Source organism: Rhineura floridana, chromosome 12 (assembly GCF_030035675.1).
Source record: "Rhineura floridana isolate rRhiFlo1 chromosome 12, rRhiFlo1.hap2, whole genome shotgun sequence".
NCBI classification, from domain to species: domain Eukaryota; kingdom Metazoa; phylum Chordata; class Lepidosauria; order Squamata; family Rhineuridae; genus Rhineura; species Rhineura floridana.
Genome location: NC_084491.1, coordinates 14,907,345 through 14,924,240, shown reverse-complemented (window position 1 = coordinate 14,924,240; position 16,896 = coordinate 14,907,345).

Here is a 16,896-nt window from a genome sequence, read left to right as displayed (position 1 = left end):
AGAATAAAAGATAAAAGATCTCAATAGCAGCCTCTAAAGCCCAGACTGTTGGAAGACAGAATCACACAAGCAAGTCACATATGCCATTTGAGCCTCAATATATAGACTGCATCAGCTCTTGACAATGGAGTTGCCACAATTTATATTTCAGCTGGGCAAAACAACAGAATTCCAGAAGGTGGCTGTACCAAAGGATGACTGGTGATGTGAATTTTTTCATTTTGAATGGAAAATTGGCCAATGCTTTGAATCAGGGGAAGGGAACCTCCAGCCCACAGGCCTAATTAAGCCCACCAAGCCCTTTTGGCCAAGCCATGCCCACCTGCCCTGCACCTGATGTCAGCTGATTGTCAGGGGTTTACCAAGTGCTGTGCAGAGGACTTTGCAAGCCCCCCAAATCAGCTGATTGTTCGGACTTGCAAAGAGCTGTTTCTTTATCAGCATAGTTTGATTTCAAACCGTGCAGGTAAAAATGAGTCACCTGACATCACTGTGATGTCAGAGAATTGACCAGCAGACAGTTGCCCAGATGTAATTACCCACCCCTGCCCTAAATTGATTGAGGTTCTATTTAGCATATTTAACTTATATTTGCTAGTGAATGAAACTTTAAAAAAAAGCCATACAAATATTACATGCTATATAAATCTCTCCAGAGTTTTTCTCAATAGGCAAAAGTGTTTGAACTGACATATTGATGGGGGATAGGAAACCAAAGCACACTTAAGCCACATATGAAGAGCCTGCTGGATCAGACCAAAGGCTCATCTAGTCCAGCTTCTTGTTCTCCCAGTGGCCAACCAGATGCCTGTGGGATGCCTACAAGCAGGACGTGAGTGCAAAAGAGCTCTCCCCACTTGCAATTCCCAGCAACTGGTATTCAGACGCACACTACCTCCAACAATGGTGGCACGACATAGCAATCATGGCTAGTGTCCATTGCAATCCACTAAATCCAATATTCCTGGGAGTAAGTGCCATTCAACTCAGTGTAGCCTGCTTCTGAGTAAGCATGCATAGGATTGTGCAGCTTACATATTCAAACAAATTCAAAGCTTTAATTGAACATTATTTTTACTGGAATACTTGGAAATATGTGCAGGCACGACAGCTCCCTTAATGTTATTTTGATTCTAAGACAGAAACACGACGACACTGAAAACTGTTAACATTCTGGTTTTGGCATTACAAAGTAAGAATGGGGGAGAAATACAGTTCATACTTTCATACAAACTTCATTCATATTTCCCAAACCAATGAACCACAAAACAGCTATCCTTTAAAATTCAGACTTTACGAATGTTGGTTCTCCAACCCAAAAATGTGTACAAAAATGAATACATTAGGGACATAGGCACGTAAAAATGCATACGTTGGTGAAAATAACATTAAAATACTATTAAAAATACATTAAAAATACTAGGGTTTGCACCCCTCCTTGCTTCACTCACCAACCCTGCCTAACCCCACCAACCCCTTCCCTTTATTCCTCGCCCAAAGCTTCCCACTTCCTTCCTTTACTCCTGCCTGCTTTTGTCTCTTTTTCTCACCTCCACTAATGCTTCTCACCCCCTCCCATTAAAGAACATAAGAAAAGTCTGCTGATTCAGGCCATCTAGTGGCCCATCTAGTCCAGCATCCTGTTCTCACAGTGGCCAATCAAATGCCTATGGGAAGCCCACAAGCAGGACCTAAGCACAAGAGCACTCTCCCTCCCTGCAGTTTCCAGCAACTGGTATTCAGAAGCATAGTGTCTCTTGCCTGTCTCCCTTTCCCTCCTCTGCTAAACTTGCCATCCCCTCCCTCGTCATGCTGTAGTTTGCAGCATCACCTGTCAGCACCCACGCAAACTGCAGCTGCATGATGACAACCTTACAATTTTATGCATATGGGACACTGTATTAGGGAAAATTGATAATCAATATGTATATTAAACTCATGTGCATATCAAACAAAATTTCATACAAAAATGTGTATGTTGGGAGAAGTGTGGATTAAAATGCTAACAAATTTTGGAGGACTTTTTAAAAAAAAATAGCATAGTGATGTGGAAATGCGGTGATCTGAACACAAGACAGGACCATCTTAAAACAGGCAGATTCATCCATGCCTAGCTTAAAGAGCTGTGCATGTAGTATAGGGGCTTTGCAGCAGTAGAGGCTGCTCCATTAGGGCAAGTGGGGCACTGCCCCACTGACCTCAGTCTGCCCTAAGCAAGACCCCACCTTCCCACCATCTTACTTATGTCCAGTCCAGAGTGGGGGCACTGCCTGTCAGTTTCCTTCCCCTTAGCCTCAGTGTTGCACTTCCAGCACTCAGCAGGGAGAAGAATAGAGGCAAAACTAGAATAAGTTGGCTCTGGTAGCCATCGGGTCTAGCTGCAACTGTCACTGGCTCTGGATCCACCTACTCTCAGTCTCCGAGCCTTGAGAATATAAGAAGAGCCTGCTGGATCAGGCTAATGGCCCATCGTGTCCAGCATCCTGTTCTCACAGGGGCCAAGCTCATGGGAAACCTGCAAGCTGGGCCTGAGTGCAACAAGCACTCTCCCTTCCTGTGGTTTCCAGCAGCTGGTATTGCTGGAAACCTATGCAATTGCCCATAGAGGCAGAGCATACCCATCATAGCTAGTAGCCACTGATAGCTTTTTCTCCCATGAATTTGTCTAATCCTCTTTTAAATCCATCCAGGTTGGTGGCCATCACTGCCTTTCGTGGCTTCCACCCTACCAGTCTCAATGGGCACCAGCCACCACTGATTCATAGGGATAATCACCACACCAAAAGTAAATATAACTGATATTGCATCAATTCCAGATGCTCAGTTTTAATGTTTGATCCATTCACTGTGTCTCAAATTAATTTTATGAAGTGCATTTCTAGGAACGGAAAATTTCCCACAGAAATAGAAGCTGTGGAGAATTTTCCACCCCAGCCCACATCACTGGGGATGATGGCATGTGGGTTTTGTTTGTGATGCTATAAAACTGTCAGAGAAGTCCCACTGAATGTTTTAATGCAAGCTAGCCATTTGCCATGTCGCCACTTACCAACTCTTTGCAACTTTGTTGCTGGCTAGATGGTCACAGGATCACTTCACTACCAGCCCATATTCCAACCCTGTCCCACAGTACAGCATCTGATTGCAAATTACGGAAATGAAATGCTTGCTGGGAGAAGCAATAATATTAGGGCACCCAGGGAAGTAGAAGGTGATGCAAGAGTTGCTCCCCCGGAATTCCTTGCAATGAAGGGAAAGGGAATACTCTAAGCTTCAGAACATTTTTTTAAAAGTTAGCTGTTTTTCAAGAGAGAACAAGATACAGGGGGCGGGGGGGAGGGAACCCTGTTACAATCAGTTATCCCATAACAGTGGAAGGAGAAATTATGCATGAATGGAGTCAGGATTTGCTCTCCCCATCACTGTACAAGCTGTCACATTCCAGTGGGTGCTCTCAGGGGCTAAGGTCCCAGTCTTGGAATGTATAAGCCTTTCACTGAAGTACTTATTTTGTTTTATTTTATTTTATTTGTTTGTTTGTTTGTTTGTTTATTATTTGATTTATATCCCGCCCTTCAAACAAAAGCACTAAAAACACTTTAAAACATCATAAAAACAGACTTTAAAATACATTAAAACAAAACAATTTTAAAAACATTTTTAAAAAAGGTTTGAAGACTTTTTTTAAAAAAAAAAAGGTTAAAAACATATTCGTTTTTTTTTAAGGTTTAAAAGCATATTAAAAAGCAATTCCAACACAGAAGCAGACTGGGATAAGGCTTGTTGAAAGAGGAAGGTCTTCAATAGGTGCTGAAAAGATAACCAAGATGGTGCCTGTCTAATATTTAAGGGGAGGGAATTCCAAAGGGTCAGTGCCACTACATTAAAGGTCCGTTTCCTATGTTGTGTGGAACAAACTTCCTGATAAGATGGTATCTGCAGGAGGCCCTCACCTGCAGAGCACAGTGATCGACTGGGTATATAAGGGATCAGACGGTCTTGCAGGTATCCTGGTCCCAAGCTGTATAGGGCTTTGTAAACCAAAACTAGAACCTTCAACTTGGCCCTGTAGCAAATGGGCAGTCAGTGCAATTCTTTCAGCAGTGGGGTGACATGTTTGCGATACCCTGCCCCAGTAAGCAGTCTCACCACCACATTTTGCACCAGCTACAGCTTCTGGATCAACCTCAAGGGCAGCCCCACATAGATCACATTACAGTAATCCAGCCTGGAGGTTATCAGTGTGTGGACAACAGTGGTCAGGCTATCCCAGTCCAGAAATGGCTGCAGCTGTCTTACCAGCTAAAGCTGGTAAAAGGCACTCCTAGCCACTAAGGTCACCTGGGTCTCTAGCGACAAAGATGGATCCAGGAGCACCCCCAGACTACGGACCTGCTCTTTCAGAGGGAGTATGACCCCATCCAAAGCAGGCAACTGACCAGTTATCTGAACTCGGGAACCATCAACCCACAGCGCCTCCATCTTCCTAGGATTCAGACTATTGGCCCTCATCCAGCCCACCACCAAGTCCAGGCAGGTCCAGGGCTTGCACAGCCTCTCCCGATTCAGATGTTACAGAGAAATAGAGCTGGGTATCATCAGCATACTGCTGACACCTTGCCCTAAATCTCCTGATGACCACTCCCAAGGGCTTCATATAGATGTTAAACAGCATGGGGAACAAGATAGTACCCTGCGGCACCCCACAGCACAACTGTCAGGGGGCCGAAAGACAATCACCCAATGCTATTCTCTGAAAACAACCCTGGAGATAGGATCGGAACCACTGTAAAACAGTGCCTCTGCTACCCATCTCACCAAGTTGGCCCAGAAGGATACCATGGTCAATAGTATCAAAAGCTGCCTAGAGATCAAGTAAGAATAACAGGGTCACACTCCCCTGTCCTTCTCCTGATGGTCATCCATCAGGGTGACTAAGGCCGATTCAGTCCCATAACCAGGCCTGAACCCAGACTGGAACGGGTCAAGATAATCTGTTTCACCCAAGAGTACTTGCAATTACTGCACCACAACCCTCTCAATCATCTTCCCTAAAAAGGAGGTATTTGTGACCAGTCAGTAATTGTTGCAGACCAATGGGTCCAGGGTGGGCTTTTTCAGGAGTGGTCAGATCACCACTTCTTTCAGGGCTTACTAACATACACATTTTCTAGTGCAGTTCAGTCCAAAGAAACCACGGTCAAATACAAGGAAGCCATACAGTTCAAAACATAACCCAGAAGCAAGGTCAAGAAACAGAGCAAGATCAATATTGCAGGGTATTCCATAAGATACAAAATAGCAAGGTATCAGATCTACCCCAAAGAATCAGAATCCGGCATTATTTCTGACTAGAAGACCTTAAAAAGGCCTTTTATACTCTGGCATCCTAAACCCCACCCTAACCACAGTTGCTGGCAGGGAAGAAGTATCAGGGATTGCTTACTCATGAATTGACCCCTTACTCACAAGTAGACTGACAGCTCTGGATCTGTGCACACATAGTATGTTGTCACTTTTCTGCCTGGACTGAAAGCTTTTGATGCTGGCGCTCTCAAAGACTTGGGAACAGCTTCATCTCCTCCTCTGACAGTTGCAGAGGATCCCTCCAGGGGATCCTCAGCCTTGGATTCAGGGGACCCTGCCTGCTCCTCGGGGTCCTCAACCTAAGGGGTGTCTTGTTCATTCTCTGTCTAGCACCAGGTCAGGGCTAGGCATGACAACTCGCCTGTGAGGAAAGGTTGCAACATTTGGGCTTTTCAGTTTAGAGAAAAGGTGAGTAAGAGATGACATGAGTGCATAACATTATGTGTGGCATTGGGAACCTGGATGGAGAAAAGCTTTTATCTGTCTCTCAATACACTTGAATCTGGGGACATCCAGGGAAGCTGAATGTTGGAAGATTCAGGACAGTCAAAGAAATTACTTCTTCAAACAGCGCATAGTTGAACTATGGAATTTATCCCACAAGAGACAGTGATGGCCACCAATTTGGATGGTTTAAAAGAGTTCATGGAGAAGAAGGCTATCAATGGCTAATAGCCAGGATGGCTATGCTCAGCCTCTACAGCTGGAGGAGTATGCTTTTGAATACCACTTTCTGGAAACTGCAGAGGGGGAGAGCTTCGTTGCACTCAGGTCCTGCTTGCGGGCTTCCCATAGGCATCCTCTTGGCCTCTGTGAGAACAGGGTGCTGGACTAGGTGCACCACTGGCCTGATCCTGTAGGCTCTTAGGTTCTTTTGTTATTATGACAAAGTTGACATGGCACTGCCAGCAACAACACATGCTCATAAATGGACATCTGGTTGGTCTTCACAGAGTCGTGTCCCTTAAGAGACAGACAGTAAGAATTCATCCTTAGGCTCCAATCCAATGCACACTTATCTGGAAGTAAGTCCCATTGAACCCAATCAAGCTTAGTTCTGAGTAGACATTATTGGATTGAAGCCTTAATCGATGAGACTGTTTCACTGTGTTACACAGGGCACAGTGAACTAGTTCAGTTCAAAAATCTCTGGACTACATCTGAAAGTAGTTCCCATAATTGCCAAGTGAACTGTTCATGGGGGGGGTAAAAACTTTGAATACTTTCTAGTTCATCTTTAAGTTCATTATTTTATAGACTCTTTGGGCCTTTAAATTTAAATATCATAATTGCTGGGGAAAATAAATTAAACAAATTCACAATCCTCTCTCTCTCTCTCTCTCTCTCTCTCTCTCTCTCTCTCTCTCTCTCTCTCTCTCTCTCTTGCGCGCGCGCGCGCGTGCGTGCGTGCGTGCGTGCGTGCGTGCGTGCGTGCGTGCGTGCGTGTGTGTGTGTGTTGATGTTTTCTTAGTCTTCTTAAGTGTGTTTTATGCTTCAGCACAGCAGCTTGTAACATTCTGAATGCTGAAAATAATTACCAAGGATCATTTGGATGAACTTGAATTGAACTGTGAACTGCACTAGCTAATTTTATAAAGAGACAAACCTGAAGTGGAATTAATTGCTTTTTGGATATGTTCAACTTGAGCTAGAACTAGTTCCTTTCATTCTAGAAAGCTCTGGTTCTGCAGCACATTAACACATGGAACATGGAATATCACATATCAGCTGCTTGTTGAGTCACACATGTAGTGAATGTATATATTCCATCCCCAGAAACAACATAGGATGGAGCCCACAACTCCCATAACATCTTAGATGGTAGAGCTCCCTGGCAGCAGATGTATACTAGCAGACTGAAGTTATGAAACTGACAGATTAATTCCAAAATGTAGGGACGGAATGGTAGGATCCTGGAAAAGGGCATGGGTAGCTGGCTGACTTTCTGGAACACTGAAAAGGAGCAATCTGCACTACAACATTTTGTTGCAGATGTATTTTGGGGAGGGAAGAAACATTACTAACCACAGGAGGGCACCAAATACATTACTCAAGCCCAGCCTTGGAAGGGAAGGAGGACTAATTCCACACAGAAAATGTAACATCAGTCAGGGAAAGCCTCCAGTTTAAGTGCTTTATGTATGAGTGGAGAATGGGTGAATATGTCAGTTTCAGTTTGTCTTGGTTTCTCTTTTTACTAGTTCGGTTCTCCACATTTCCACATCACTTTGCAATTATTATTTTTAAAAGGCCTCATGAAAATTCATCAGCATTTCAGTGTGAATTTCTCCCAATTTACATATTTTTGTGTGCAATTCTCCCTAATATAGACATTTTTGCAAAGCAATTTCCCCTAATATAATGTATTTCATATATTTTTGGCTAATATATCCATTTATATGCATGATTTACCCTAATATATGCATTTTTGTATAAAGTACTTGACAGGAAAACTACACTGCAAAATTGGGATAAGTGCAAATTTCGACAGATGGCTGTGTTTCGGTTCACATAATGTTTGGAAAGTGCAAATTAGATAAATTTGCCTTTAAATGTGAACTGAATCAAATTTCTCCCCCATTCCTACATATGAGTGAAAAGTTTTCCTATTACTCTGTCACTTATCTTGAGAAAGAAAAGTCCATTGTGAAACCACCCTGGCTGCTCTTTATGTCTGTGAAAGCATACAGATGTTTTGTTAATGTTACTGATGCGTGGAAATTCCTGGTCTTCCCATTTATTTGTATCTCACTTTCTCCAAAAGTACCATGATTGCTAACATCTTTTATTTTACATTCATGCAGTCATAATCTAATCAATATATAAGTACAATATTGATTAAGATAAGTCAAAGCAGCTAATTTAACACAGCCCATGATGTAATGCAATAGAATCATAATTCAATACATCCATTGCAACCTTCCTCAGAGGCCCTGCATCAAATTTCCTTAGTGTTTAATAGGGATGGGTGAGAATTTTGATTCAGTTCACATTTCAAGCAGAATTTATCAAATGCGTAATTTCCAAAACAATATGAGAACTGAAACACAGCCATCCTTTGAAATTCACACTTATTAGAATTTTGGGATGCAGTTCGCCAACTAAACAACATTTACAAAAGTGCATATATTAGAGGCAGTGTGCATAAAAATGAATACATGAGTGAAAATTACATGAAAAAGGCATAAAATGATGAGAAATTGCTTGAAAAAATGTGTACCTTTGTCAAAATTGCCTACAAAAATGTGCTTATTTGGAGAAATTCACACTAAAATGGTGGAGAATTTTCATGAGGATTTTTTTTAAAAAAACAAACTCAGATCGCTGTAGAAATGTAGAGAATGGAATTTAAAATTGGAAAAAATAGAAACTGAGAGAATTGAAACAGACAGATCTCCCCACCCCTAGTGTTTAAGGTGCAATGGGAGGTTATTTAAAACAGCACCTTTTTCACAGTAGTACTAAGACTCTGGACTGTATGCCAATGGAAAGCAAGACCTGTCCTTTTGTGGCTAGCCTCCTAGGAACAGGTCAAAACCTATTTTATTTCACATGGCATTGGGGGCCCACTGAGGTCACATCCACACCATACATTTAAAGCACTGCTATATCACTTTAGCAGTCATGGAGAATCTGGGAATTGTCATTTGTTAAGAGTTTCTGAGAATTGTAGATGTCAGCACCTTTAACAAACTACAGTCCCCAGGATCCTTTGGGGCAAGCCATGACTGTCAAAGTGGAATGTGCTTGAAATGTATGGTGTGGACAGACACTCAGATTGTCTTTTTCATTTTAGTTTCAAACGCAGTTTAAATTCTCCATTTATTTTATTTTATTTATTTATTATTAAACTTCTGTCCCACCCTTCGTCCCAGAAGGAGCCCAGAGCGGCAAACAAAAGACAAAACACTAAAAACATCTTAAAACATCTTGAAAACAAAATATCTTAAAAACATATTTAAAATAAAACATCTTTTAAAGAAATATTTAAAACATCTTAAACAGCAATTCCAAAACAGAAGCAGATTGAGATAAGGCTTGGTGAAAGACAAAGGTCTTCGGTAGGCAGTGAAAAGATAAGAGAGATGGCGTCTGTCCAATATTTTGTTGTTGTTATGTGCCTTCAAGTCGAACACCCAATTATTTGTCTTTTTTGCAGTCCATGGTATGTGCAAAGCTCTGCTCCAAACACCACATTTCAAATGCGTTGATTTTTCTCTTATCTGGTTTTTTCACTGTCCAACTTTCACATCCATACATAGAGATCGGGAATACCACGGTCTGAATGATCCTGACTTTAGTGTTCAGTGATACATCTTTGCATTTGAGGACCTTTTCTAGTTCTCTCATAGCTGCCCTCCCCAGTCCTAGCCTTCTTCTGATTTCTTGACTATTGTCTCCCTTTTGGTTAATGACTGTTCCAAGGTATTGATAATCCTTGACGAATTCAGTGTCCTCATTGTCGACTTTAAAGTGACATAAATCTTCTGTTGTCATTACTTTAGTCTTTTTGACGTGCAGCTGTAGTCCTGCTTTTGTGCTTTTCTCTTTAGCTTTCATCAACATTCATTTCAGATCATTACTGGTTTCTGCTAGTAGTATGGTATCGTCTGCATATCTTAAATTATTGATATTTCTCCCTCCAGTTTTCACACCTCCTTCATCTTGGTCCAATGCCAGTTTCCATAGGATATGTTTTGTGTATAGATTAAACAAATAGGGTGATAAAATACACCCGTCTCACACCCTTTCCAATTGGGAACCAATCGGTTTCTCCATATTCTGTCCTTACAGTAGCCTCTTGTTCACAGTATAGGTTGCACATCAGGACAATCACATGCTGTGGCACCCCCATTTCTTTTAAAGCATTCCAACCAGCGCGCGCATGCACACACACACACACACATATATATAGGGGGTGGTACTAAAGAGACTACAAAGGTAAAATTTAATGTAGAAGGCATAACATCAGTGTCAGGCTCTACCTTCAGTCCCTCCCAAAGGCTCTCTGGAACAAGATCATTTTCAGAAGTCTCTGGAAAACCAACAGGGAGGGAGCAGAGCGGACTTCTTAGGGTAGGGTATTCCAAAGCTTGGGGGCCACAGCTGAAAAAGCTCTGTCCTGCGTGCCTGTCAATCTAACATCTTTTATTCCAGGGACGCAGAGGAGACCAGAGGCAGATGATCTTAAATCCCGGGCAGGTACATATGGGTGTAAGTGGTCCCTCAGGTATATTGGTCCAAGGCCATTTAGGGCTTTAAAGGTCAGAACCAGCACTTTGAATTGGGCCTGGAAACAAACTGGGAGCCAGTGGAGTCGATAAAGGACAAGGGTGATATGCTCCCTGTGCCGTGCTCCAGTTAACATTCTGGCTGCTGCATTTTGAACCAACTGCAATTTCCGAACCATTTTCAAAGGCAGCCCCACATAGAGTGTGTAGTAATCAAGCCTCGATGACACCAATGCTTGTGTCACTGTGGCCAAGTCGACTGCCTCCAGGAATGGATGCATCTGGTAGACCAGTTTGAGTTGGCCAAAAGCACTCTTGGCTACCGCAGCCACCTGATATTCAAGCAGCAGGGCAGGATCCAGGAGGACTCCCAAACTGCGGACCTGCTCCTTCAAGGGAAGTGCAACCCCATCCAGAATAGGTTGCAACCCCGTCCCTGATGCAGTTTTTCTTTTGACCAGCAGCACTTCCGTCTTGTAGTTTCAGTTTGTTAGCCCACATCCAGCCCTTCACAGCCTCCAGGCACTGGTTAAGGATGAGCACTCCCTCCCTGCAATCAGTTGGTAGGGAGAGATAGAGCTGAGCTGATGTGATCTCTGGTGCCTCTTCCCTTTCTAAATCCAGCTTGGACATCTGGCATTTCTTGCTCCATATCCTTTGTTGTAGAATCTTGAACATTACTTTACTTGCATGGGATATTTAAGGCAATAGTTAGATAATTACTGCATTCCCTGGGGTCTCATTTCTTTGGAATTGGGATGAATATGGAACGCTTCCAGTCTGTGGGCCATTGTTTAGTTTTCCATATTTCTTGACAATTTTTTTTCAAAATCTGGACAGATTTAGTCTCAGTAGCTTGCAGCAACTCTATTGGTATGCCATCTGTTCCTGGTGATTTGTTTCTTCCAAGTATTTTAAGAGCAGCTTTCACCTCACATTCTAAAATTTCTGGTTCTTCATCATATGGTTCCTCCATGAATTAATCTGTCATCCTTGCATCTCTTTTATAGAGTTCTTCAGTATATTGCTTCCATCTTCCTTTTATTCATCTTGGTCAGTGTGTTTCCCTGTTGATTATTCAACATCCCTACTCTTGGTTTAAATTTCCCTTTAATTTCTATAATCTTTTGGAGCAGGGCTCTTGTTCTTCCCTTTTTGTTGTCCTCTTCTATTTCTATACAATAACTATTGTAATAGTTCTCTTTGTCCCTACATACTAGTGGCTGTATTATTGCATTTAGGATTCTAACTGTGTTTCTATCTCCTTTTGCTTTTATTTATTTATTAATTAAATTTTTATTTATTAGTCGCCCATCTGGCTGGTTCTCCAGCCACTCTGGGCAACGCACAACATAAAACATACAATTCACATTAAAACCTTAAAATTCCAACAGTAACACTAAAACCTAACCTTTTGCTTTCCTTCTCTCTTTAACCATTTTAAGAGTTTCTTCAGTCATCCATTGAGGTCTTTCTCTCTTTTTAACTAGAGGTATTGTCTTTTTGCATTCTTCCCTGATAATGTCTCTGACTTCATTCCATAGTTCTTCTGGTTCTCTGTCAACTAAGTTTAAAGCCTCAAATCTGTTTCTTATTTGATCTTTATATTCTTCTGGGATGTTATTTAAATTGTATTTTGGCATTATGATTGCTCTGTTGTTCTTCTTTCGCTGTTCTGTGATTTTTGATACTACCAGTTCATGATCTCTACCACAGTCTGCTTCTGATCTTGTTTTTGCAGAAAGTATGGAACTTCTCCATCTTCTGCTACCAATTATATAATTGATGGCGAATTTTATAGCTAATTTTATACATGTATAGCTAATGGGGAATTCAATATACATAAACAATAAGCAAAATGTATTCTTCTATAAAACTATAAAGGTTCATAACATTTTAATAGTTTAGTAGAACATAATCAATTTGATTCCTATATTGACCATTTGGTGATGTCCATGTGTACACTCATCTTTTTGGTTGCTCAAAAAATGTGTTTGCAAGAAACAAATAATTGGCTTCACAGAATTCAATACGTCTCTCTCCTGCTTCATTTCTGTTTCCTAAGCCCCATTTCCCCACAATTCCTAGTTCTTCTCTGTTCCCTACTTTTGCATTCCAGTCCCCTATGATTATCAGCACATCTTGTTTTGGTGTGTGATCAATTTCTTCCTGTACTTCTGCGTAAAATCTCTCCAATTCCTCGTCTTCTGCATTTGCCGTTGGAGTGTAGACTTGGATGATGTTATGTTGATAGGTTTCCCATTAAATCTCATTGATATAACTCACTCAGACCTTGCGTTATAGCTCTTAATTGTTTTTGCTACATCACTTCTCACTATTAAAGCAACCTCATTTCTTCTTAATTTCTCATTTCCTGCATAAAATATTTTGTAGTTGTCTGATTGAAAATGTCCCATTCCTGTCTATTTTCATTCATTCCAAGTATTGTACTGTTGACACGTTCCATTTCTTGCTTGATAATTTCTAACTTTCCCTGGTTCATGCTTCTCATATTCCATGTTCCTATTGTGTCCGTTGTACAAATCCGGACTTTCCTTTCACATCTGTGAGCATCAGTCCAATATTTAAGGGGAGGGAATTCCAAAGGGTAGGTGCCACTACAGTAAAGGTCTGTTATGCCTCTTGCGTTTCTTTTGCAATGTCATTTTTTGATGTTTTAACGGAGAACATAGGGGACTTAGGAAGCTGCCTTATACTGGCTCACATCCCCTGGTCCATCTAGCTCAATATGGTCTGCACTGATTAGCAGCAGTTTTCCAGGGTTTCAGGCCCCACCTGGAGATGCCAGGGATTGAACCTGGAACCTTTTGCATGCCAAGCAGAAGCTCTACCACTGAGCAAGCCCTTTCCCCAGTCCCCTAGAGCAATCCTAACATCCAGATCCACTGGCCAGAGGGGGTTACACTGCTGGGACAGAGGTGCCTCCAGTAGTGTAGTGGCAAATTCAGGCATGCAGGCCTACTTCATGATAGTCAGAGCCATGCCCCTCACAGCCATGCCCTCTTCTAAGATTATACAACATTTTAAAATTATAGAATAATCTGGGCATGCTTGAATATTGCTTTCTGCTTCTCTGTTGCTGATGTAGATGGGATGCTATCATCTGGATTCACTGTCTCTTCTGCGATTATAGAATTCTCACTCTCTACAACTTGTCTTGGCTTTTTGAAGTAGGAACTAATAAAGGCTTGCTTGCTATTGACACTCATTGGGATTCTTTGCAGTGGCTAACACACTTCCCTTTCATGTTGATTGACTCATAGGATGCTGAAGACATAGAGACCCTGCTGAGACCCTGCTCCCAAAAAAGTAAGGGGTCTAAGACACACACCCCACGACCCTAGACGACTACAACCCTGGGTGCCTCTCTGTAGGCAGGGGACATACATTTGCTGCAAAGTCCCATGCTATGCCCATGGAAAGCTCATTTGGTGTTGATCTACCATCTATTGTGTTTTGGCTGGCAATAGCCAGTGTTAATCCTCAAACAGGGTGTTACTGGAGAGGTGCAAAGGTGGGACAGAGGTAGTCATCAAGATGTTGAATACAACCCCTCCTCCATTCTCTAAAGAGGCCCCAGAATCAGGCCCCTTGCCTACACTAATCTAGAGATGGTGTCGGTAATTCTGACTGAAAAAAATCCTGGGTAAAAAGAAAAAATGCATTTGCCTCCTCACTCATACACACACACATGGACTTCCTGCCCTGACCCTTGCAAACTAACATGGCTTTGGATGTGGTGGATCATCCATCATCACAGACACACACCCACAGACGCCCACACACTTACCATTGCTCTGCCAAATGCCTTCTCTTTTTGATTGAAAGCTGCCTTGAGGTCCTTTGGCATGGCATAGCATGAGATAATAGGACATGGAGTTGCCTTAATATGACGCAAACTTTTATTGTAATTTCTTTCCATATATAATTTTAAAGCAGCAGCAGTAGTAATACTATTCCTGCAGATATAATCTCAGGAGGTCCATCCCGTACAATCAGGCCTTTAGTGTGGTGGCATCCACTCTTTGGAACTCCCTGCAGTTACATATCAGACAGGCACCGTCTCTATTGTCTTTTTGGCACCGACTGAAGATTCTCCTTTTCAACAAGACTTTTAAGTGGAGATCTTTATCTGTATTGGATTTGAACTTCTGGTTACATATGAAATTGCTTTTCGTTGTTTGTATATAAGGAGGTGTTTTTTGTTTGTATACACAGAATGACTTTTCATATGGAATTGTTTTTCATTGTTTTTACATACGGAATTATTTTTAATTGTTTTTAATTATTGATGCTTATTACTGTGAAATTGCTTTGAGATATTTTATGAGAAGCAGTTCATAAATGGATTTAAATAAAAATTAATATGTTATTAGGGTTGACATATGGCCCACTTGACATATTGCCCAGTTTTCTTTCTTTTTAAATAACAGAGCAATCCTGTACTATAGGAAGCTGGTGTAACTTAACCTGGACCAACTTTGTCCAGTGTAAGTCACCCATGTTCCAAACTCCATTCAGCAGCCATGGGGGGGGGCTACTACCAGCTGAGCCATCAAGTGCTTGTAGGCCCAGGTTTTAAGGATTGGGCCCTAGAACACATGACCAAGCTGAACAGGGTTTGAAACAGGTGTAAGTCTCTCTTTGCTCCTTCCTGAGCCTGACACACCTCTGGAGCATCCCTTTATGGAGACTTACCCTGGTGTAATTTACACCTGCTTAAGTTCTGCCAGCTGAGTCAGGAAAGCCCAAGATCTGCTGGACCCCAACATCCTCATCCTGGCTGATCTCGGGTCTGGATTGTGCTGAAAGACTGCACTCCTAATCATCCTTACCTGGATGTAGTGATGGGGGGGGATTCAGTTCAATTCAAATTTAAAGCCAAATCTATCAAATTCACACTTTCCAAAACAATATGAGAACCCAACCACAGCCCTCCTTTGAAATTTGTACTTATCTGAATTTTGCAATACAGTTCACCAATCTAGCAATATCTACAAAATGCATCTCTTAGAGGGAAGTGTGCATAAAAATGAATATATTCCTGAAAATAGCACACAACAATTAATTATATCAGGAGAACCTGCTTGCAAAATGTGTACATTAGTCAAAACGGCATACAAAAATGTGTTTATTTAGAAGTCTACACTAAAACACTGAAGGATTTTCATGAGGATTTATTTTAAGAAAAATTGCAGATCACTGTAGAAATGTGGAGAACTGAATTTAAGGTTAGAAAAATGAGAAATCAAGAGAACTGAAATAGACAGATCCTTCTATCTCTACCTGGATATAAGACCTACTGAATTCAATAGGAATGAAATGCTGGCTGGGGCTGGTGGGAATTGTAGTCCAAACTGGCTGGAGGGCACTAAGTTTCTGTAAACTGCTCTCAAAGTGGAAGATGCCACGTGAATGGAAAACATTTTTCCCCATCACTCCCATCACCATAAACAGAGCATAGGAGCATACTGACAGTGGCATTTAAGTGAGAAAACAAATGCTGTTTCACACAATTATTTGATCAAAAATAAAGGGGGGGGGAGAGAGAGAGAGAGAGAGACAGAGAGAGAGGAATAAACAGAACAACTAAAAGAAAACACACAGACAGACACACACCCTAAGAAGAAGAGGCCAATTTACGGTATATAATTCATAACAGCTCCAAGGCTGAAGGCACACACACACACATACACGCAAAGATACAGTGTTCCATGCAAAATGTTGCAATGTTTTTCCCCATTTTTTTTGTTTATTAAAAATACGGATTCCTCTCTCTTGTGCTGTGAGTTAATGCTCACATTTTTTCCTCTGATGATTTCTCACCTGATTTTTTTTTTTAAGGTCATCGGGACTTTAAAATTTGGCTTGCTTCCCTGCCCTCCCCAATCCAACTAATACATTTTATGCACTGAGTCACTTTTACTCAAGGACAAAGTTGGAGGAAGTCTGTTGCAACCACCCCAGCCCAAATGTAAACGTTCGCTCGGTCAGCCATAAACAGGCAAAGGGCACAAACTATTTTTGAATTATGTATTTATTTAAAACTTTATAAGCTACACTTTCACATAAAATATCACAAGGCAGTATACAACTTGAAAAAAAGACAGAGCAAAAACAATTTTTAAAATGACAAGCACATCAGTAAAAGTTGGTTGGCACAGAAACTAAGGTTTGAAAGTCCTGTCAGAATAATCCAGTTTTTTTAGAAGACATCTAAAAACAAGCAGGGATGACTCCTACCAAAAATCTATTGTCAAGGAATTCCACAGGGCAG